General features: G+C 41.5%; 1 pseudogene; it reads right to left on the reverse strand.

The window, feature by feature from the left end:
• LOC127672327 (zinc finger protein 431-like) overlaps positions 1 to 25,793 on the reverse strand; it is a 32,682-nt pseudogene that overhangs the window by 5,237 nt on the left and 1,652 nt on the right.

Here is a 25,793-nt window from a genome sequence, read left to right on the forward strand (position 1 = left end):
TTCTCCATTGCAACAGAACAGGAACCAGTAAAGCATCCCAAGGCAGGAAACCTAGAGGGTTCCAGGAAAAGTGTGGAAGCAGAAAGGGAGCCTTGAAGCCATCCACGCAAATGTGATCCTCCAGACTGCTGCAGAAAGGCACCCAAGGCAAAACTATTTGCATGTGGCCTGGGAGGCCTGCATTCCTTCAAAAGTGAAAGGCAAATATCTTAGGAGGCAGGAAAGGAGCAGGATGCTGGTCTTAAGGTAGTATCTTCTTAACAGAGCAGGGAAGCTGTACCCATCAAAGATTGTGGTCAGTCCCAAAGACTGTGGTCAGTCACAAAAAGACTGTGTGTTCAACACACACACACACACACACACACACACACACACACACACACACCATTTAATACCAGTTGAAGAGGAGGTTATGAATTTGAGAAGGGAACAAAGAGGGGAATATGGGAAGATATTGGAAGGGGAAAACAGATGGTGGGGTAAGTGATATAAATATATTTATCCTGACAGTTGCTACCAATTTTCACCATTTCTCTGCATACAGACTTCCCCACATTGCCAAGCATGTGCGTGAGCTATTTCAAAAAAAAAAAAAATAGAAAAAAACAACTAGTGGCATGTCTACCTCTAGTGTGTTAGGATTAAATGTGTGCACAACCGTGTCTACCTCTGCAAATCCTGTTATTTGATTACAAACCTTAAAGTCCTTTGCTGTTCCTCGGACCCCATGAGCCTGATTTGGTGGATGTGGCAGTCAACCTTATACATTAAAGACATGGATTAAAGGGAAGTATTTTGTGCTTGTCTAGACCTGATCATCTGTCACCTCTTGGTTGACAGTTTGGAAGATCTATAATCAGATTGTTTCTTTCTTGTCATTATAATCTGCAGGTCAATTACCACACTCACCAGCCCCCCAACCCCGCCCACCCACTTTTACCCACATTTCCACTCTGCCCTCTTCTAGAGAACAATATAAGAAATCCTAGTGGGTGGGGCACTCTTTTGTCCCTACCAAGCCTGTTTGTTTCCACGGCCCAAACCTAACGAAACTCCACACAGAGAAATTTCTCTGACTTGATTAGTGAACACTTCCTACCACCGATTAGAATGCTGATTTTGACACTGAAATACAATTACACAGGTGGTTGAGAGAAAATATTTTAATTATGTACATTTTCCATCAGAATGCAATGATTCTACATAGATTTAAGGAAAGATCCCTCAACATATCAATTGAACTGTCAGAGGGCAAAATAAACAGACTTCAAGGCTCCTGGGCATGTGGGGCACAGTCCCAGCTCATAAATCCACAGAGACAACATGAGGCTCTTGTTCAGTTTTGCTCTGGCTCCTCCCAGGGAATATATTGAAGGATTCAGGGTGTATGTTCTGTACAATGCTTGGGTGTCTTTCCTTTCCAGGTTCCTCTCTCACTAAGGCTCTGTTTTTAGTCGTTTCTGGGAACTGCCTTGGCTCCAGAATTCACCTGGGTCAAGCATGTCTCCACCGCTGTCTGATCTGTCATCTTCTGCCTGGTTCAGAGCCCATTGAACCCTTCTCCTGGAAGTGGCTCCTACTTCTCGACGACCCCAAAGTCTCTCTGAACTCTCAGCCATTGGCTCCTCTCCATGTGGCTCTCTAGAGCGTTTCTGTCCCCTCTCTTCTCCAAATGCAGCTTCATCCAACAGTGTGGCTATGCTGGGGTTCCCAGGCCCACAGCACCAAGGGTTCTGGCAAGAGGGATGACTCAAGTCTTCAAAATTATCCATTGCCCAGGCCCATGCCTGTTCTCGGGTCAGGTCTGGAGGCATGTAGGGCTCTGGGTGGTCCTTCCTTCCAGGCATCTCTTCCAAGGGTGATGCAGAAGCCATAGCTTCAGCTTCTCAACCAAGTTGCAGAGTTTAGCAGGTAACTTTCTCCAGATTAAAATCTGAGAAAATTTGAAAAGATAATTAATAATATTTATCTGTTATATTATATCCTGTATATTTCTCGTTGTAATATGTATGTAATATATTTACATCAGGACTGGTGGAAGATTTAGCTACATATTACTAGTATCAACAGGTGAGGCTGCTAAATCTATAGAGATAAATTTATCAAATGCATTCAACTGATATCTGTTTTATGATATTTGCCTTGTGTATTTTGCCTGTCTTCAAAGACAGAATGGCATTTCAGTGACTGTGGATGTAGCCCAATGGCAAACACAGAGGAAGAGACCTTCTTCTCATCACCTCAGGGATCCTTCTCCAATATTGACCATACAATGGATCCCAAATCAACAGATGCCAGAAAACTGAAATGACATCTTGAATCTTGTCAGAGCACCATGAGTTAAAGCTGCCCTGCAACAACAGCAGAAACAACAAAGAGAAAGTCTACACAACTCTCTGCTCACTGATCTCTGTGTCAGGTAGGAAATAAAGGAAGAAATTCAGTTCTTTCTAGAACACAATTAAAATGAAGGCACATTTATGAGACACAATGAAAATAGTCCTAAATTCATAGTACAATGCCTACATAAAGAAAGCAGAAAGTTCTCATATCGACGACATATAAGTTATAGTAGTTAGGATTCTCTAGAGTCACAGAGCTTATGGAATGTCTCTATAAATGAAGGAAATTAATTGTAATGACTTACAGTCTGCAATCCAAACAACCCAACAATTGGCAACTGTGAATGGGAACTCCAATATTCTAGTAGTTCCAGCTGATATTCTGTGCAAGCTGGAATCCTGAAGACGTAGTTTGCAACACATGTGTTGGCAAGTCACTGCAAGCCAGCAGAGAGTGAGTCCTCCTTCCTCCACTGTCCTTATATAAGCCTCCAGCAGGAGGTATGGTTCAGATTAAAGGTGTGTACAACCAGGTTTGGATCTGGAACTTGCTTTGTCTCAGGTTTTCTTTGAACTGAGAGAACTGATTGTCTAAGTCTCCCAGGGTTAAAGGCATGGCCTATTTTGCCTTGGGGCTAAGCTTTGCATGGCCACTCGGCTTCAAGATCTTTCTGCTAAGATCTAGCTCAGAAATCTCTGCCTTCCAGCCTCAAGATCTGGATCACAGGTGTGGCCTCCACTTCTGGATTATCCTTCATTTCGCTCATAGTCAAGTTGACAGCCAGGAATAGCCATCACAATAAAAGACCTGAAAGCTCTAGGAAAAAATGGAAGAATAAAGCTCCCCAAAGAGGAGTAGAAGGCAGGAAATAATCAAAATTGGGGCTGAAAGGGATCAGTTAGAAACAAAGAAAACAATGAAAAGAATCAATCAAACCAAGTGCTGGTTCTTAGAGAAAATCAACAAAATAGACAAACCTTAGTCAAATTACCAAAGACATAGAGAGACAGAATCCAAAACAAAATCCAAAATTAAAAGGGAGGCCTTAGAGCTGATAGTGAGGAAGCTCAAAGAATCATTAGGTCGTACTGCAAAAACCTGTACTCTACAAAATTGGAAAATCTTAACAAAATGGACGATGTTCTAGACAGATACTACTAACCAAATTTAAATCATGATCAGGCAAACATTTTAAATAGCAAAAAAAAAAAAAAAAAAAAAAAAACTAAAGGAAGAGAAGCAGTCATTAAAAGTCACCCAAACAAAAAAGGCCCAGGACCAGATGATTTTGGTGCCAGCTTTAGCTCAGAGATTTGGCCCTATTCAAGAGATACTTCAGGGATCACTATAGCTTCACTGAATTGGGACCTGTGCTACAGAGTCCCAGCCTAGATCTACAGCATATCTCTTTACAGTTGAAAAAGAATCTGGTCAACAGGAGGAAAATTCAACCTCAAGACTCCCTCCTGTTTCCCATTGATGGGGCCCTACCCATGCCCCTGGGGCTCCATAAAGACATAGCCCTGTTACTTATTGTTTTCATGGAGCTTTAGGAAGTTCCATGATTTAGACTTCTAGTCACAAGAGAAAGGGATGAATGGCAGATGAAATCATTTTAGTTTGGTCTCCATTTTAGAAAACATGACTTAAGTTTAAACTCAAGTAAACAAGCACGCTGATACCTAGCATTAGTTTACAAATTGACCCCCAACAAAATTCAAACCTAGCTCCCGTCTCTAGACTCAACAAAACAGCATTTTAAAGTTATTCTCCCAACAAACCTGCAAATCCAGGTTATAACCCCACACTCTTCTGAATGACCAACTATGCAGAGGGAAGCAATATTTAAGGTTATGACCTGCCTTCCAGCATCAGCCAACTATGACAAAGGTCACAATAGCTTTCCAGTTAGATCTTTGCACACTTAAGACCTGCTTCCTGCCTTGCCACAGAGAGATACTGGGGCCTCTCCATCCATCAAAACAGTACTAGGTGATTGTGGTATTTTGGAGGGTCCCGACCAAACTTAAAGTAAAGACCCTACTATGAGTTACATCAGATTGTTTCCTATCTATTTTCGAGATCACTAACATTTCCCTGGTACTATACTTCTCTTTTAGCCACTTACCTCCTTGGTGTGTTGTTTCTGTTTTATATACTCTAAAAATAACTTTTGCCTTTTTCACTTCCTTCATTGTTTCGTGAAATTCTAAGCACCAGATTTCAGGATCATTTGCTTGCTGCCTCCCCACCTCTTTCAGGATTATGAATACCACCACAGAAAAAGTGTGGAAGGCTCAGTGTCATCCATCACAGGAAAAACACTGCTGATGTCCTTGTATTCCTGGACCTAGAGCAGCAGAGCTGGTTTTTCACTTCTTGTGTGTAAAGAAGGTGTTTTGGGATTCGGCATCAGTGGCTTCTGACCTCCACCAGTTCTGCCATGAGCAGACCTAGAGCCCTGGCTTTCTGCCCTACATATCCCTGACTTAGAAGACCTCTGGTTTGACAGTCCCTCAGGAAACTGCTTAAAAGTCCTGCTGTCTGCTTCCCTATCAATATGACTCCTTTCCGGGGCAGCCTGGAGCCCAGCTAGATCCCTGCCTGCCTTCTGTGCAGAAAAAGAGAATACAGGATGGAAAATTATGTGTATTCATCTCAAAGGTAGAACATAAAATATGAGACAGTGATAGGGGCTGGGGAGTGGGCAGGTAGAGAGGAGATTCTGTGTCCTGAATGTTCATCTCTACACTTAGCTGTTCCCTGTAACCATCTCTCTGCTGGGAACACAGGATTAGCATCTGCTTATGACTCGAGTTAAGGAAAGGAAACATAACAGGGTTTCTAAGCAGGACACTGTGACACGTGCCTTTAATCTCAGAATGAGGTAGTTAGAGGCAGACATGGTGGTCGTCTTATTCTACAAAATGATTTTCAGAACAGCCAGGGTTACACAGAGAAACCTTCTCTGTGGTCACTATTCTTTGTTGTCAACTTGATTATATTTCCAATTAACCAAAATCCAAATCATGAGGATACACCTTCAAGGGATGTTTGTTTAGTATGTAGAATGTAATCAATGTCTTGGAGTTGGAAGACTGGAATTTAATGCAGATCTTTTTGAGCTTGAAAGGCACAGGCCTTTAATCTGGATTTGGAGCAAGAAAGCCATAGAAATTTGATAATGTGATTGTTGTTTATATCATGAAACAGTGTTTGTTTGTAAGAGCACTGACTTTCCTGGAACACTGTTTGTAGACCAGGCTACTCACAGAGATCCACATAAATGATTCACTCCCACAGTGCTTGGATTAAAGGCATGTGTCACCACACCCAGCAGAAGACACTCACCTTTAATCCAGAGATTGAATCTGGAACACACACCTTTAATCTGGGCCACACCTTCATTCTGAGGCCTACATAAGAACACAGAGGAAGCAATTTTTCACATTGCACGCTTGCTCTCTCCTAGCTAGCACGTCTTATTACTTAGCTGGCATTAGAGCTTGCTTGTCTGTCGTTCCAGGTTTTACTGAAGAGGAGCTGAGACATCCAGCCTCAGGAACTGAGAACTTCTGGATTCTTGGACTTGGCTTCCTATCCAGCTGTTGTGTGAAAAGGCTGACTGCATTCTGTAAGTCATTCTAATATATCCCATTTCAGGAAAGGGCACTTTCTACATTGCCTGTCTATTCAGTTGACTATAATGCTTATAATAACTCTAGACAATTGCATCCACAGTGAAAGTATGTTCACTCCTTTTTTGTTTGTTTGTTTTGTTTCTTGAGGTTTGGGTGGAGGCCTAGGTTTTCCTGTGTAGCCCTAGCTGTCCTTAATCATGGTCTGACAACCAGTGTGTCCTTGAGATCAGAGATCCACCTTTCTCTACCTCTGTTCCCAGATCTGCTCTTTTCCCATAGGTGCTGGGACTAATGTTTTATAGCACCAACCTGGGAAGACCCATGCCTCCTTATGCAATGCCAATAGCTGCTAGGATAGAGGGTTTAAAACCCAGATTCATGCAGTATAAGTGTTGAGAGGGTATAATTAATTTACTGGAATCTTCTCTGGAGGTCAGGTACTTGCACTCAGTGGTAAAGGGATAAAGCCAAGGCAAAGAAGCGGTTCTGTCTCAGTTTTCTCAAAAATACATCAGATTCTGAAGAACATCGACTACCAAGTACATGTGTCTTGCCAGCCCTGAGTACAGGATCTTGCACATCTGTGCCACTTTCTGTCTGTGGAGAGCCAAACCTCTGCTCTGAGGGCAGCTGGACTGTTGAATGGGATACTTACTCCTCTTCCTGTGTATTTCAGATCTTGGACTACCTGAGATACCGCCACATAATGAATCGTGACATGAGAAAATCCACAGAGGTCTTCCAGAGTGAGAGTCAGATGGAGCCACAAGTGTCCCCAGGAGATGTGGCCAAAGATGAAGATAGGGAGGAGTCAGACCGACCCTCACCTAGCCTGCTCAGGGAGAAAGGCCTGGAACTTGAGACTTATGATTGTGGGGACAGCACTGACCAGCATCTTGCTTCTGACAGCCCCAGATGCCTATATTGCTGGGCGTGGGTTTCCAGGGGAAGGGGAAGAGGAGGAGGAGGAAGTGGAAGAAGAGGAAGAAGAAGAAGTAGAAGAAGAAGAGGAAGGAGTGGAGAAAGAAAAAGAAACAGAGGAAGAGGAAGAGGAAGAAGAGGAAGAAGACGAAGAAGAGGAAGTAGTAGAAGAAGAAGAAGACGAAGATGAGGAAGTAGAAGAAGAAGAAGAGGAAGAAGAGGAGAAAGAAAAAGAGACAGAGGAAAAGGAAGAGTAACAAGAAGACGAAGAAGAAGAAGAAGAAGAAGAAGAAGAAGAAGAAGAAGAAGAAGAAGAAGAAGAAGAAGAAGAAGAAGAAGAAGAGGAAGAGGAAGAGGAAGAGGAAGAGGAAGAGGAAGAGGAAGAGGAAGAGGAAGAGGAAGAGGAAGAGGAAGAGGAAGAGGAAGAGGAAGAGGAAGAGGAAGAAGAAGAAGAAGAAGAAGAAGAAGAAGAAGAAGAAGAAGAAGAAGAAGAAGAAGAAGAAGAAGAAGAAGAAGAAGAAGAAGAAAAAGAAGAAGACGAGAAAAAGTTACCCAAATCTCTGTTTGGAGCCCAGGGTATCAAAGACATGCAATGAGGGGATCCTCTGTCAGCTGTTCTGACAGCTGTGTCAGAGAAGGCACGCAAAGGACAGTTGTGTCTTTGCAGCCATCTGATTTTTGTTTCTTTGTTTGATTACAGCTTCCTTAATAAATGTGTTTAAAACCTGAAAGTGTACATTCTTCTTAAAATGGCCCAAGGGAAAAGATGAAGGATCAATTGGACATGCAAGGATACTCTATTGTTTCCTAATATTGGTTACATGAGTCACTGGTGGATTGTTTTAAAGGAACTTAGGGATCCATATTCCCATGTGCGCTGGGCCATAATATATCCAGCACACAGCAGACAACCTTCTGCTGAATCAGCATATATGAGGACAGATCTACCAATGTGCTTCCACTCCAAATTAATTTAGGGGACATCTGCAACTTTCATTTCAGATCTTCTTCCTTCTGTATAGCATAGACTAGCCCTGAACTCAGAATCACGTTGTCTTGCCTCTCCACGAAAGGGATAAGAGGTCTGTGACACCACTTCTACACAGGTGAATCTTTCAATTTTTACCAATTTCCAGAGCACATTTCAGCATCAAATTTGTAGTGCTGGACCTAACACAGAAAACTGAGCCACCTAGCCTTGAGAGGGTGTTTTTTACCTGCGTCCAGTCTTGGAAGTGCTTCTCAATTTATAAGCTTTACTTTACCTCTTGGTCATCCAGAAATTCTAGCCTCTCAGCAGGAAATGTATCTAAGGTAGGTATGTTCTTGCAAGCAGGTGGATCCCTGTGAGTTTCAGGTCAGTGTGATTTGCACAGACAATTCTAGGACACACAGGGCTATATAGTGAGAGGAATAAATGAATGATGGATGGATCTGAATGACATTCCTTGCTGCATTTGTGGGGTATAAAAGGAAGCATCTGTGTAAAACAATGCTCAGGAACTGGGATAGTCAGCTATGCTCTTTCTCCTGGCATTTCACCTGCACAAGACAATGCCTGGGAAGTTAGTAGTTCTCACTCTGCAGCCCACCCTTTCCCTCCAGTGCCAACTGAGTTCTCTACACCATGCTGAGGATGTGGGTGCTAGTACTCAGGCATGGGCCAACGTCTGCTGTGATTCCAAGATCGTGGTTTTGTACTTTCTTGGAATGTGGGTTTCAGTTCTGACTTTTCATTATTGCCAGGAATTTTAAGTCATCTTCTTCCCCCCCTACCCCCAGAAAGACCTAACCTGTGAAGTAAGTCATGTCCCAGGCTAGAGAGTGATCACACAGCTATCAGCGTGAGGAGTACATTTATGTGGCATCCCCTTCCTTTCCAACTCAGGAGTACAGGAAGGGCTTTACCACTCAGAAAACGAATTCAGCATTCAGACTTCTTGTAGAAATATATCCATCAAGAAAACAGAGAATAGTAGGCAGGACTATTATGGGCATTTGGAATGCATTTGGATGGGCATTCAGGGAAGCAAGATATATTCCATTTAAAAGATAGTTATGGTCCCTGCCAATATATTTTATTCTGAAAAAAAACTGTTCTACAGGAAATCAGCCAGGACAATCAAGGAGACACAGAAAAAAAAACACAAACAAAAACAAAAAGAAAAGAAAATTTACCTTACTGTACATCTCGGGAATGCAGATCTCAGCTGAGTTACCACGGTCCTTGGATTTCCAGACCATTTCTGTCTTAGTCAAGGTTTCTATTCCTGCATAAACATCTTGTCCAAGAAGCAAGTTGGGGAGGAAAGGGTTTATTCAGCTTACACTTCCATTCTGCTGTTTATCACCAAAGGAAGTCAGGACTGGAACTCAAGCAGGTCAGGAAACAGGAGCTGATGCAGAGGCCATGGAGGGATATTTCTTACTGGCTTTCTTCCTCTGGCTTGTTCAGCTTGATCTCTTACTGAACCTAACAATACCACTCCAGAGTTGGTACCATCCACAAGCCCCTGCCCCCTTGATCACTAATTGAGAAAATGCTCCACAGCTGGATGTCATGGAGGCACTTTCCAAGCTGAAGCTCCTTTATCTGTGATGACTCCAGCCTGTGTCAAGTTGACAAAAAAAAAAAAAAAAAAAAAAAAGAAAACAGTCAGTACACCTTCTAAGTCAGGCATCTCTGAACTATCAAATCCCAGACACTGCTGTTGTTGACAGATTAGCCATGTCTACATCCTTTCTGACAACTACCCTAAGCTGTTTCACTCCTGTGCATGTGGAAATCAGTGGCAACCTAGAGTGGGACAGGATGATTAGCTGTCTCAGTTACTGCTTTGCTTTGTGTCTGATTCCTTCCCTGATCTGACCAGCTCAGAGACCTTTCATGTAAGTCTATTAGCATAAGGACTTATTTCCTTGTCCTGACAGTTGCTACCAATCTTCACCATTTCTCTGCATACAGACTTCCCCACATTGCCAAGCAAGTGCTTGGGCTATTTCAAAAAAAAAAAAAACAACAACAAAAAAAAAAACAAAAAAAAAAAAAAACAAAATAGAAAAAAACAACTAGTGACCTGTCTACCTCTAGTGTGTTAGGATTAAATGTGTGCACAACCGTGTCTACCTCTGCAAATCCTTGTTATTTGATTACAAACCTTAAAGTCCTTTGCTGTTCCTCGGACCCCATGAGCCTGATTTGGTGGATGTGGCAGTCAACCTTATACGTTAAAGACATGGATTAAAGGGAAGTATTTTGTGCTTGCCTAGACCTGATCATCTGTCACCTCTTGGTTGACAGTTTGGAAGATCTATAATCAGATTGTTCCTTTCTTGTCATAAGCTGCAGGTCAATTACCACACTCACCATCCCCCCAACCCCGCCCACCCACTTTACCCACATTTCCACTCTGCTCTCTTCTAGAGAACAATATAAGAAATCCTAGTGGGTGGGGCACTCTTTTGTCCCTACCAAGCCTGTTTCTTTCCATGGCCCAAACCTAACGAAATTACACACAGAGAAATTTCTCTGACTTGATTAGTGAACACTTCCTACCACCGATTAGAATGCTGATTTTGACACTGAAATACAATTACACAGGTGGTTGAGAGAAAATATTTTAATTATGTACATTTTCCATCAGAATGCAATGATTCTACATAGATTTAAGGAAAAATCCCTCAACATATCAATTGAACTGTCAGCAGGGCAAAATAAACAGACTTCAAGGCTCCTGGGCATGTGGGGCACAGTCCCAGCTCATAAATCCACAGAGACAACATGAGGCTCTTGTTCAGTTTTGCTCTGGCTCCTCCCAGGAAATATATTGAAGGATTCAAGGTGTATGTTCTGTACAATGATTGGGTGTCTTTCCTTTCCAGGTTCCTCTCTCACTAAGGCTCTGTTTTTAGTCGTTTCTGGGAACTGCCTTGGCTCCAGTATTCACCTGGGTCAAGCATGTCTCCACCGCTGTCTGATCTGTCATCTTCTGCCTGGTTCAGAGCCCATTGAACCCTTCTCCTGGAAGTGGCTCCTACTTCTCGACGACCCCAAAGTCTCTCTGTACTCTCAGCCATTGGCTCCTCTCCATGTGGCTCTCTAGAGTGTTTCTGTCCCCTCTCTTCTCCAAATGCAGCTTCATCCAGCAGTGTGGCTATGCTGGGGTTCCCAGGCCCACAGCACCAAGGGTGCTGGCAAGAGGGATGACTCAAGTCTTCAAAATTATCCATTGCCCAGGCCCATGCCTGTTCTCGGGTCAGGTCTGGAGGCATGTAGGGCTCTGGGTGGTCCTTCCTTCCAGGCAGCTCTTACAAGGGTGATACAGAAGCCATAGCTTCAGCTTCTCAACCAAGTAGCAGAGTTTAGCAGGTGACTGTCTCCAGATTAAAATCTGAGAAAATTTGAAAAGATAATTAATAATATTTATCTGTTATATTATATCCTGTATATTTCTCGTTGTAATATGTATGTAATATATTTACCTCAGCACTGGTGGAAGATTTAGGCTACATATTACTAGTATCAACAGGTGAGGCTGCTAAATCTATAGAGATAAATTTATCAAATGAATTCAACTGATATCTGTTTTATGATAGCTGCCTTGTGTATTTTGCCTGTCTTCAAAGACAGAATGGCATTTCAGTGACTGTGGATGTAGCCCAATGGCAAACACAGAGGAAGAGACCTTCTTCTCATCACCCCAGGGATCCTTCTCCAATATTGATCATACAATGGATACCAAATCAACAGATGCCAGAAAATTGAAATGACATCTTGTATCTTGTCAGAGCACCATGAGTTAAAGCTGCCCTGCAACAACAGCAGAAACAACAAAGAGAAAGTCTACACAACTCTCTGCTCACTGATCTCTGTGTCAGGTAGGAAATAAAGGAAGAAATTCTGTTCTTTCTAGAACACAATTAAAATGAAGGCACATTTATGAGACACAATGGAAATAGTCCTAAATTCATAGTACAATGCCTACATAAAGAAAGCAGAAAGTTCTCATATCGACGACATATAAGTCACAGTAGTTAGGAATCTCTAGAGTCACAGAGCTTATGGAATGTCTCTATAAATGAAGGAAATTAATTGTAATGACTTACAGTCTGCAATCCAAACAACCCAACAATTGGCAACTGTGAATGGGAAGTCCAATAGTCTAGTAGTTCCAGCTGATATTCTGTGCAAGCTGGAATCCTGAAGAGGTAGTTTGCAACACATGTGTTGGCAAGTCACTGCAAGCCGGCAGAGGGTGAGTCCTCCTTCCTCCACTGTCCTTATATAAGCCTCCAGCAGGAGGTATGGCTCAGATTGAAGGTGTGTGCAACCAGGTTTGGATCTGGAACTTGCTTTGTCCCAGGTTGACTTTGAACTCAGAGAACAGATTGTCTAATTCTCCCAGGATTAAAGGCATGGCCTATTTTGCCTTGGGGCTAAGCTTTGCATGGCCACTCGGCTTCAAGATCTTTCTGCTAAGATCTAGCTCAGAAGTCTCTGCCTTCCAGCCTCAAGATCTGGATCACAGGTGTGGCCTCCACTTCTGGATTATCCTTCATTTCGCACATAGTCAAGTTGACAGCCAGGAATAGCCATCACAATAAAACACCTGAAAGCTCTAGGAAAAAGGGAAGAATCAAGCTCCCCAAAGAGGAGTAGAAGGCAGGAAATAATCAAAATTGGGGCTGAAAGGGATCAGTTAGAAACAAAGAAAACAATGAAAAGAATCAATCAAACCAAGTGCTGGTTCTTTGAGAAAATCAACAAAATAGACAAACCTTCGTCATATTACCAAAGAGATAGAGAGAGTGAATCCAAAACAAAATCCAAAATTAAAAGGGAGGCCTGAGAGCTGATAGTGAGGAAGCTCAAAGAATCATTAGGTCTTACTGCAAAAACCTGTACTCTACAAAATTGGAAAATGTTAACAAAATGGACGATGTTCTAGACAGATACTACTCACCAAATTTAAATCATGATCAGGCCATCATTTTAAATAGCAAAAAAAAAAAAAAAAAAAAAAAAAAAAAAAAAAAAAAAAAAAAAAACTCTAAAGAAAGAGAAGCAGTCATTAAAAGTCACCCAACCAAAAAAGCCCCAGGACCAGATGATTTTGGTGCCAGTTTTAGCTCAGAGATTTGGCCCTATTCAAGAGATACTTCAGGGATCACTAGAGCTTCACTGAATTGGTACCTGTGCTACAGAGTCCCAGCCTAGATCTACAGCATATCTCTTTACAGTTGAAAAAGTATCTGGTCAACAGGAGGAAAATTCAACCTCAAGACACCCTCCTGTTTCCCATTGATGGGGCCCTACCCATGCCCCTGAGGCTCCATAAAGACATAGCCCTGTTAGTTATTATTTTCACGGAGTTTTAGGAAGTTCCATGATTTAGACTTCTAGTCACAAGAGAAAGGGATGAATGGCAGATGAAATCATTTTAGTTTGGTCTCCATTTTAGAAAACATGACTTAAGTTTAAACTCAAGTAAACAAGCACGCTGATACCTAGCATTAGTTTACAAGTTGACCCCCAACAAAATTCAAACCTAGCTCCAGTCTCTAGACTCAACAAAACAGCATTTTAAAGATATTCTCCCAACAAACCTCCAAATCCAGGTTATAACCCCACACTCTTCTGACTGACCAACTATGCAGAGGGGAGCAATATTTAAGGTTATGAACTGCCTTCCAGCATCAGCCAACTATGACAAAGGTCACAATAGTTTTCCAGTTAGATCTTTGCACACTTAAGACCTGCTTCCTGCCTTGGCACAGAGAGATACTGGGGCCTCTCCATCCATCAAAACAGTACTAGGCGATTGTGGTTTTTTGGAGGGTCCCGACGAAACTTAAAATAAAGACCCTACTATGAGTTACATCAGATTGTTTCCTATCTATTTTCGAGATCACTAACATTTCCCTGGTACTACACTTCTCTTTTAGCCACTTACCTCGTTGGTGTATTGTTTCTGTTTTATATACTCTAAAAATAACTTTTGCCTTTTTCACTTCCTTCATTGTTTTGTGAAATTCTAAGCACCAGATTTCAGGATCATTTGCTTGCTGCCTCCCCACCTCTTTCAGGATTATGAATACCACCACAGTAAAAGTGTGGAAGGCTCAGTGTCATCCATCACAGGAAAACACTGCTGATGTCCTTGTATTCCTGGACCTAGAGCAGCAGAGCTGGTTTTTCACTTCTTGAGTGTAAAGAAGGTGTTTTGGGATTCGGCATCAGTGGCTTCTGACCTCCACCAGTTCTGCCATGAGCAGACCTAGAGCCCTGGCTTTCTGCCCTTCATATCCCTGACTTAGAAGACCTCTGGTTTGACAGTCCCTCAGGAAATTGCTTAAAAGTCCTGCTGTATGCTTCCCTATCAATATGACTCCTTTCCGGGGCAGCCTGGAGCCCAGCAAGATCCCTGCCTGCCTTCTGTGCAGAAAAAGAGACTACAGGATGGAAAATTATGTGTGTTCATCTCAAAGGCAGAACATAAAATATGAGACAGTGACAGGGGCTGGGGAGTGGGCAGGTAGAGAGGAGATTCTGTGTCCTGAATGTTCATCTCTACACTTAGCTGTTCCCTGTAACCATCTCTCTGCTGGGAACACAGTAGTAGCATCTGCTTAGTACTCGAGTTAAGGAAAGGAAACAGAACAGGATTTCCAAACAGGACACTGCGACACGTGCCTTTAATCTCAGAATGAGGGAGTCAGAGGCAGACTTGGCGGTCGTCTTATTCTACAAAATGGTTTTCAGAACAGTCAGGGTTACACAGAGAAACCCTCTCCATGGTCGCTATTCTTTATTGTCAACTTGGATAAATCTCCAATTAACCAAAATCCAAAACATGAGGACACACCTTCAAGGGATGTTTGTTTAGTATGTAGAAAGTAATCAATGTCTTGGAGTTGGAAGCTTGGAATTTAATGCAGATCTTTTTCAGCTTGAAAGACACAGGCCTTTAATCTAGATTTGGAGCAAGAAAGCCAGAGAAATGTGTTAATGTGATTTTTTTTTTTTTATCATGAATCAGTGTTTTAAACATTAGTGAGAGGAGAGGCCTGTGGTCCAGAGAAAACTCAATTCACCACAATAGGGGAATGCAAATCAGGTAAATGAGAGAGGGGCTCCATCAGGGGGAGGAGGATGTAATAGGGGGATTTTCAGAGGGATAACTTATTCAGAAAGGGAACATGTAAATATTTGAAGTGTAAATAAAGCAAATATTAAAAAAAAAAGAAAAAAAAAACAAAAAAAAAGAAAGAAAAAAGTGAGGGCAAGTCCCATGTTGTTTACCCAGAAGCCTTTTTTTAGCTTAGCACTGATTTAAGCTAGATGCTCAGCTAACATCATTTGAATGGATGAAATTTTCATTTAAATACTACTGGACTCAGAATCCCTCCACTCAGCTGCTCTCGGTCTTCAATGTGACTTTAATGTAACTCAATCACAACAGGGCAACTCTTCTTAAGTAGCCACATATGCTGGGTCAATTTACTTGTTTTTAATGTGACACTCGTTTAAAAGTTTGTGTCTGCTAGGACAATGCAATCATACTGCATCATTCCAATCTTATGTTTCGTTTTCATCAAGTCAATTACCACACTCACCACCCCCCAACCCCACCCACCTGCTTTTACCCACACTTCTACTCTGCCCTCTTCTAGAGAACAATATAGGAAATCCTAGTGGGTGGGGCACTCTTTTGTCCCTACCAAGCCTGTTTGTTTCCACGGCCCAAACCTAAGGAAACTCCACACAGAGAAATTTCTCTGACTTGATTAGTGAACACTTCCTACCACCAATTAGAATGCTGATTTTGACACTGAAATACAATTACACAGGTGGTTGAGAGAAAATATTTTAATTATGTACATTTTCCATCAGAATGCAATGATTCTACATAGATTTAAGGAAAAAATCCCTCAACATATCAATTGAACTGTCAGAAGGGCAAAATAAACAGACTTCAAGGCTCCTGGGCATGTGGGGCACAGTCCCAGCTCATAAATCCACAGAGACAACATGAGGCTCTTGTTCAGTTTTGCTCTGGCTCCTCCCAGGGAATATATTGAAGGATTCAAGGTGTATGTTCTGTACAATGCTTGGGTGTCTTTCCTTTCCAGGTTCCTCTCTCACTAAGGCTCTGTTTTTAGTCGTTTCTGGGAGCCCCGTTGGCTCCAGAATTCACCTGGGTCAAACAAGTCTCCACCGCTGTCAGAGCTTTCATCTCCTACCTGGTTCAGAGCCCATCGAACCCTTCTCCTGGAAGTGGCTCCTACTTCTAGAGGACCCCAAAGTCTCTCTGAACTCTCAGCCATTGGCTCCTCTCCATGTGGCTCTCTAGAGCGTTTCTGTCCCCTCTCTTCTCCAAATGCAGCTTCATCCAGCAGTGTGGCTATGCTGGGGTTCCCAGGCCCACAACACCAAGGGTGCTCGCAAGAGGGATGACACAAGTCTTCAAAATTATCCATTGCCCAGGCCCATGCCTGTTCTCGGGTCAGGTCTGGAGGCATGTGGTGCTCTGGGTGGTCCTTCCTTCCAGGCAGCTCTTCCAAGGGTAATGCAGAAGCCATAGCTTCAGCTTCTCAACCAAGTAGCAGAGTTTAGCAGGTGACTTTGTCCAGATTAAAATCTGAGAAAATTTGAAAAGATAATTAATAATATTTATCTGTTATATTATATCCTGTATATTTCTCGTTGTAATATGTATGTAATATATTTACCTCAGGACTGGTGGAAGATTTAGGCTACGTATTACTAGTATCAACAGGTGAGGCTGCTAAATCTATAGAGATAAATTTATCAAATGCATTCAACTGATATCTGTTTTATGATATCAGCCTTGTGTATTTTGCCTGTCTTCAAAGACAGAATGGCATTTCAGTGACTGTGGATGTAGCCCAATGGCAAACACAGAGGAAGAGACCTTCTTCTCATCACCTCAGGGATCCTTCTCCAATATTGACCATATAATGGATCCCAAATCAACAGATGCCAGAAAATTGAAATGACACCTTGTATCTTGTCAGAGCACCATGAGTTAAAGCTGCCCTGCAACAACAGCAGAAACAACAAACAGAAAGTCTACACAACTCTCTGCTCACTGATCTCTGTGTGAGGTAAGAAATAAAGGAAGAAATTCAGTTCTTTCTAGAACACAATTAAAATGAAGGCACATTTATGAGACACAATGAAAATAGTCCTAAATTCATAGTACAATGCCTACATAAAGAAAGCAGAAAGTTCTCATATCGACGAAATATAAGTCATAGTAGTTAGGATTCTTTAGAGTCACAGAGCTTATGGAATGTCTCTATAAATGAAGGAAATTAATTGTAATGACTTACAGTCTGCAATTCAAACAACCCAACAATTGGCAACTGTGAATGGGAAGTCCCAATGGTCCCAAATGGGAAGTTGCCAATGGTTCTTTGAGAAAATCAAAAAAAAATAGACAAACCTTAGTCAAATTACCAAAGTGATAGAAAGACAGAATACAAAACAAAATCTGAAATAAAAAGGGAGGCCTAACAGCTGACAGTGAAGGTCAAAGAATCATTAGGTCTTCCTTCAAAAACCTGAACTCCACAAAATTGGAAAACCTTAACTAAATGGACGATGTTCTAGACAGATACTTCTAATGAAAGTTAAATCAAGATCAGGCAAACTCTTTAATTAGCCCAAACCCCCAAAGAAAGAAAAACAGTCATCAAAAGTCTCCCAGACATAAAAAGCCCAGGGACAGATGGATTTGGTGCAGAATTCTACCAGACTTTCCAAGAAGAGTGAATTCCAACACTCCTCAAATTATTCCACAAAATAAAAATAGAAGGAACATTTCCAAACTCATTGTATGAATCCACAGTGACCCAGATACCTAAAGTATATAAACTCTCAACCCAGAAGAAAATATCAGACCGATTTATTTTTTTGAACATTGATACAGAAATACTAAATAAAAATTCTCACAAACTGAATCCAGGGACACACAAAAGAAATTATCCATCAAGATCTTGTAGGCTTCATTTCAGGTATGTATGGATGTTTCAATATAAGAAAATCCATCAAAGTAATCCACTGTATAAATAAACTGAAAAAAATCCCCACAGGATTATCTTATTAGATCCTGAAAATAAAATTTGATAATATCTTCTCTGGAGATCAGGTACTTGCACTCAGTCGTAGAGGGATAAAGCCAAGGCGATGAAGCGATTCTGTCTCAGTCTTCTCAAAAATACATCAGATTCCGAAGAACATTGACTACCAATGCACGTGTCTTGCCAGCCCTGAGTACAGGATCTTGCACATCTGTGCCACTTTCTGTCTGTGGAGAGCCAAACCTCTGCTCTGAGGACAGCTGGACTGTTGAATGGGATACTTACTCCTCTTCCTGTGTATTTCAGATCTTGGATTACCTGAGATACCGCCATATAATGACCCGTGACATGAGAAAAGCCACAGAGGTCTTCCAGAGTGAGAGTCAGAGGGAGCCACAAGTGTCCCCAGGAGATGTGGCCAAAGACGAAGATATGGAGGAGCCAGAACAATCCTCACCTAGCCTGCTCAGGGAGAAAGGCCTGGAACTTGAGACCTGTGATGGTGGGGACAGCCCTGACCACGGCCCTGCTTCTGACAGCCCCAGATGCCTAGGCAGCTGGGAATGGCTTTCAGTGGGCAAGGAGGTGGAGGAGAAGGAGGAGGAGGAAGAAGAAAAGGAAGAAGAACAGCAAGAAGAGGATGAAGAAGAAGAGGAAGAGGAAGAAGAGGAGGAGGAAGAGGAAGAAGAAGAAGAGGAAGAAGAGGAAGAGGAAGGGAAGGAGGAGGAGGAGGAGAAGAAGAAGAAGAAGAAGAAGAAGAAGAAGAAGAAGAAGAAGAAGAAGAAGAAGAAGAAGAAGAAGAAGAAGAAGAAGAAGAAGAAGAAGAGCTAAAGCTACCCAGATCTCTGGAGACCATGAACACTGATGCCTTCTAAGACTTGCAAAGAGGAGATCTTCTGTCAGCTGCTCCAGCAGCTGTGTCAGAAAAGGCACACACAGGACAGTTGTGTCTTTGTAGCCTTCTGATGTCACCCACACAGTCCTTAGGGAGCCATGTTTCCCTGGCAGGGCTGCCACCAGGTGCTCCCTCCACCCACGAGTCGGTTCTTGAGTCCTTGCCCTCCTTCTCCTCTGTGGAGTGGGAGGGGTCATCCTAGGCTAACTAGCAATTTGCCCCTCCCAGACCAAGGGGAGAAACTGAGGTAAAGCTTACGAACAGCTTTGATCTGTGTGGAACAAGGCCACTGGGCAGCCATATTAATTACAGTAATGACGGAAAATACTACCCCTGGTGAGGAGTGAAAAGAGAGGGGAGCAAGGGGCAGAATATGTAGGGGTCTCTAGGCCTGGTTTGTACCCACCCAGCCCCTTAACTTTTGAACGTCTATTTTGTCAGTCATAGTCCCCCAATACATTTAAGATCTGGTGGGAAAGCTAGTGCATGCACAAATTCCAATAAATAGATTTTTGATATATAAAATATTTTAATATAAAATCTATTATTTTATATTATTAATTATATATTATATATTATAATATATTATATATAATTATATATATTATTATTTATTATAATTAATCTGAGAAAATGATTTCATATGCTCTTGCAAGGCAAGACAGAGGACCCCAGTGTCTAGATAAATAGACCGAGCGTCACAGCCACCATGATGGTCAACCTCAATTGTCTACTTGATAAGATCTAGAGTGGCCAGGGGTATTGTGATCATAAAAAGAGAAAGAGGCAAGAGAATATGTGTGGGGGAAGGGCGTGCCTCAGTGGGCCCATGCCAAGGCATCCCTTCCTCCTGAGGTTACCAGACAAAAGACGGTATAGTACAGAATAGAGTTTACTCAGGGCATGGAGAGGGGAGTTAAGAGGGAAGCAGAGGTAGAGAAAGGCAGAGAGAGGGAGAAAGTAGAGAAGCAGAGGCCGCCATGACCATGTGGAGAGAGGGGGGAGGGGAGAGGAAGGGAGGGAAGCCCAAGAAGGGGCAAGAGAGACGCTGAGAGTGAGAGGATAAGAGAGTGGGGATGGGCAGGCAGCCCCTTTTATAGTGCACCAGACCTACCTGACTGTTGCCAGGTAATGGTGGGGAGGGTCAAGGTGGCTGTTGCCAGGTAACTGTTGGATGGAGCTTAGACAGAATCCTAACAAGGGGGAGGTTCCTCGGGGTGTGGCTGTAAGGGAGTGCCTTGGTTATCTTAACTGGTGTGGGAATCCCCACCCTCTGTGGGCGGCACCATTCCCTGGCTAGGATCCTGGGCAGTGTGTGGAAAGGGGCTGAGCAGGAGCAGGCGTTCATTGCTCTTGGTGTCCTGATTATTTACACACCTGATGTGAGTGAGCAGCTGCTTCACACTTCAGAGTGACATCCACACCATGAGGGACTTTACTGTGAACCGTGAGCTGGAATAAACCTGTTCTCCTGACAGAGTATTTTATCAAAGCCACAGCAGTGATTAAGATGCTTGTGAATTGACCATTATCAATTCAAGGTCACAATAAGAGGTAATGTTGTGTTTTGTTTAAAGAATTTTTTAATTAGATATTTTCTTATTTACATTTATTTTTTTGCTTTTGGTTTTTTTGAGACAGGGTTTCTCTGTGTAGTCCTGGCTGTCCTGGAACTCACTCTGTAAATCAGGCTGGCCTCAAACACAGAAATCCACCTGCCTCTGCTTCCCAAGTGCTTTTTTAATTTTTTTTTTATTTTTAAATTTATTTATTTATTTATATTTTTATATATTTTATATTATATATACATATGTTTCTATTTATATTTTATTTACATTTCAAATGTCCCCTTTCCTCGTTTTCCCTCTGAAAACCCTCTATCCCATCCCCCCTCCCCATGCTCACTAACCCACCCACTCCTGCTTCCATGACCTGGTATTCCCCTACCCTGGGGCAATGAGCCTTCACGGGTCCAATGGCCTCTCCTCTCATGGATGTCCGACCAGGCCATCCTCTGCTACCCATGTGGCTGGAGACATGGGTCCCTCCATGTGCACTCTTTGGTTGGTGGTTTCGTCCCTGGGAACTCTGGGGTTACTAATTGGTTATTATTATTGATTCTCCTATGGGGCTACAAACCCCTTCAGCTCTTTGGGTCCTTTCTCTAGCTCCTCCATTGTTGACCCTGTGCTCAGTTCAATGGCTGGCTGAGAGCACCCACTTCTGTGTGTGTCAGTCACTGGCAGAGACTCTCAGGACACAGCTATATCAGGTTCCTGTCAGCAAACACTTGTTGTCATCCACAATAGTGTCTGGGTTTGGTATATGAGCTGGTTACAGACCCTAATATTCTTGCATTACCCTAACTCACCCAAACTGTTATTGCAACAACACTGAAGGTAAGTGGAGGCCCTTTGTCCACAGTCCGGCTATGCTGGCAGGTCTCAAGGTGGCCACAAGATGGCTCACAAATTTGGCCAGAGTGTATGAAAAAATAAAAGAAAATAAAAGCCTTACAGCTTTTTTAGACAAAGTCATGGAGACATTTTTGACAATACACACCCATGGACCCTGAATCACCAGAAGCAAAGGCAGCAGTGGTTTGAGCTTTTGTCAGTCAGGGAACACCAGCTATGAAGACAAAGCCCCAGAGGGTGGAGTGGTTAGGAAAGAGTTGTCTAAGAGATTTAAGGACAGTGGCAAAGAGAGTGTTTAATGGAGGACAGACTGCAGAGGAGACACAGATGTGAGGACAGAAGCAACAGACTGGAGACCTGGGAAAGATCCTGGTGGCAGCCAAGGCCAAATCAGAACACCATGAGTGATGCCTAAAAAGGAGATAAGGGGGTCCTGAGAATCAAAAGTGTCCCCACCACAAGACCAGGGTTACCCTAAAAGTAAAATGGAAACTCATCATCTTTTGTTGATACAGATCAACACTATATTGTACTAAAACCTACATACAGAGTCTCTTCATCAGTTTATAAATGACTTTCCAGTGTCTACAGAAGAAAACAAAAATGGAGGACCTCTTAGATGCCTTAAAATTGAGGCTATTTAAGCCTCTGCAAAGAAAAAAAGCCTTACTCTGCCAACTTCAGGTGACCTTTGTAGACCTGTGGACTGCATACTCAGACCAGGGGTCCTGGCATTAGCCAATGGCCAATGTGTAAACAATAGCACAAGCTAACAATCACTCTATTTACACTTCAATCACAATGGCTTCTGGGTAAAAATGATACCAGAAGGACTCTTTACCAGCCACCCTTCTTGAATCTCCCCAGAGTATCTACTCAGCTGCCCTGCTGTTGGACTCTGACCTTGCTGGATGGGCCTCTGTATGACTGCTCAAATAGAAGTAGGGGTAACAGGGTTCACCAATGGCAACTGCCTCATTCAGGATGGACAGGGGTATGCTGGGGCAGTGGTGGTGTCAAATACCGAGATCACATGTGGAGGACCACACCTGGCAGGAATGTCAGCCCAGGAAGTTGAACTGGCAGCTCTGAAATGTCATTAGAGCTGAGAAAAGGCAAGACACAGATGGCTGGTGTGCTATTGTTACCTCTCATACCCATGGGGCCATTTGTAAGGACAGGACTGATATGATGGGGAAGGACTAAATTGCACCCCAGAGAGCAACAAGAAAGCCCAGTGGGTGGGCCCTAGAAATTGGGTTCCTCATGTCCTTGATTGCACCAGACCTAGGAGTCCCCACACTCTATGATGAGACAAAATATATGATCTGGGCCAAAAACTTGTTGATGTCTCAGTGTTGTAAGAGATGAGGGAGGACAGCTAATTGACTACAAACTATGTTTGAGAGAAAATGGGTCTACACAGAAAAAAGGAAGAAATCAGAGACTTTCTAGAGTTCACTGTAAATGGATATGCAACATGAACAATCTCATGGAACACAAAGAAAATGAAAGTGGAGCTAAAAGAAAGCTCACAGCACAAAATGCCTACATGAAAACAATTGGAGAACTCCCATGCTGGCAATTTAACAGCATGTTTTAAAGGTTACAACAAAAAGATGTGAGGGAGCAAAGAAAATGAGGAGGAGACATCAAGAAATTTTCAAGTTGGGGGATGAAATTGATAAAATAGAAAGAGAACAATAGAAAGAATTAATAAAACATGGAGTTGGTCTTTTGATCCTTTTATTAGACAAGATAAACCCCTATTAAAAGGTAAAGAATATACAAATTAATGAAATCTAAAATGAAATGGGGGATTAAATAAGAGGTAATGAAGAAATCCAGAGAGTGGTAAAGACATAGTTTAAAAAGGGTGCATTCCACCAACTTGGAAATTCTAAAAGAAATAGCTAACTTCCTCAATAGATTACACATCCTAAAATTAAACTAGAGAAAAACAACTTAAACTGACATAAACATGAAGGAAAACAGAATTCATTAAAAATTTGTCCCCAATATGAGCCCACGTCTCGTCTATGAGTTTTGGGGTACAGTCCTACCAGACTTTCAAAGAGGATTTAACAAGAATTCAGTGTTTTCAACAATATAGAAACAAAATAAGTATTAGTCAATTTATTTTCTGAACCCCTGATTACTCATATATCCAGTCAGGAAAGATTGAGTGATAAAAAGAGAATTACAGACCAATTATAGCTAAAACCACAGATTCAAAAAATACTTAAAAGATAAAACCAATAAAATAAAATATAAAACACATCAAAAGATCGTCCACCATCAACAATGCAGAAGGCTTCATTCTAGAAAAAGTGACGGTTCAACAAAAGGGATTAAAGTGTAAGAAAAACCAAGAATTGATCATTTCATGAGCTAATGTAAAATTCTCTGACAATATTCAGCACCACTTCATGATAAAATTCTCGGAGTTTTGCTGCTTACTGGGGCTGGAACATGGCTCCCTCTATTAATTTATCAGCAGCTTTCAATATTTCAAATATATCACTGCCTAATCTTGGCTTTCCTGGAACTTGTTTAGAGATCTACCTTGATCTCAAAGATCTGCATGACTCTGTCTCATGAATGGTGGGTTAAAAAGCATGTAACACCATGCCTGGAACTAAGCCTTTCTGCTTATATTTTAAACTCACAACCCAGAATCCAAATCTATCTCTTGGCAATTTGACACATAATTGTATCTTCATGTGTCTACATCAAAACAGTATCCAGGTAATAATAATTCCTAACATGATACAGTTCTCTTTCATACAACTGCAAACCCATATGTTTAGCTGAATGCAATCTTGTCCTAATGTAACCATTCCTTTAATGCCATTGAATATCCTTGATCACAAGATTAAACTTCACTCAACCTCCTGATGATGCCTTGTATTTTGAACCTTTCTTTTTTTTTTTTATTATTTTTCCTTTCTTAGATTCTATGCTTGTTAAAAACTTTCAGGCCAAATTCTATGCGGTGATTTTTGTGACTTACTTTATGAATAAAATTAATGTAAACAGCTTTACTTTACCATCAAGGAAACTCTTCAGACAAGGGCAGAAAACGTCTTTGCAAAAGCATCAAAAAAAACAACTCCAGAGTGGAAATAATCCCAAGCACCCATGTCTATCATATCCTACTATGATACCCTCCTAATTCCCACTTAATTCATGATCATATTCATTATTATTCTGTATAGAACACAGAATTAGGAGATTTATCCCTGGTGAAAACACTTTACCACATTGATTACATTAATAAGGTTTCTTCTGTCCACTGTGTGTTCTTTTATGATACTGGAGATTACTGGGTCTTGTAAAGGCTTTACCACACTGTTTACATTCATAAGGTTTCTCTCCAGTATGTGTTTTTTTTTTTATGTCTTTTGAGATGATTGTGCGGTGCAAAGGCTTTACCACATTGATTACATTCATAAGGTTTCTCTCCAGTATGTGTTCTTTTATGTCTTTGGAGATCACTGTGACATGCAAAGGCTTTACCACATTGATTACATTCATATGGTTTCTCTCCAGTATGTGTTCTTTTATGATATTGGAAAGTACTGTGATGTGCAAAAGTTTTACCACATTTTTTACATTTTTAAGGTTTCTCTCCTGTATGTGATCTTTTATGTCTTTGTAGATAACTGTGAGCTGCAAAGGCTTTACCACATTGATTACATTCATAAGGTTTCTCTCCAGTATGTGTCATTTTATGTTTTTGGAAATCACTGGGTCTTGCAAAGGCTTTACCACATTGATTACATTCATGAGGTTTCTCTCCAGTATGTGTTCTTTTATGATATCGGAGATTACTGCATCTTGTAAAAGCTTTACCACATATATTACACTCATAGGGTTTCACTCCAGTGTATCTTCTTACATGCCTGCAATGATAATTAGCACATGTGAAATCTTTACAACATTCATTACTCTGATCAATCATGTAATCAATATGAATTATGTTTACAATTTGTCTAATGGTAAAGAAGCATCAGATCTTAAGGTTTTAGCACTTTATATGTTCATGCTGTTCTCCCTCATCATGAGTTGTTCAAGACACCTGTGATGGTTATTACATGGCTCATATTTATAACATCCTCTTTTTACATGATGTATTTTAGCTATCTGAATAAAGTTAGAAAAACTTTGATCTGTATAACACTGATTGTATTCATATTTTTCCTCTAGTGTGAATTACAACACATGTGACTGGGAACCAGGACAAACAGAAAAATTTCCAAATTCCTAGTACCCATAAAGTTTTTTTTTTTTACACTATGAGTTTTGGGATAATCCCTCTAAAGCTCAAAAACCAACTAATTACAAATGTCTTTCATATTCCTAATTTCTTTCAAAGGCAGAATACTACATATCTTCTTGTTTTAGAACAAACATTTTATGCTTCTTCTTTCCATATCCCAATGCTCACATGATTATTATCTATTGTGA

Source organism: Apodemus sylvaticus, chromosome 22, assembly GCF_947179515.1.
Source record: "Apodemus sylvaticus chromosome 22, mApoSyl1.1, whole genome shotgun sequence".
Taxonomy (NCBI): Eukaryota; Metazoa; Chordata; class Mammalia; order Rodentia; family Muridae; genus Apodemus; species Apodemus sylvaticus.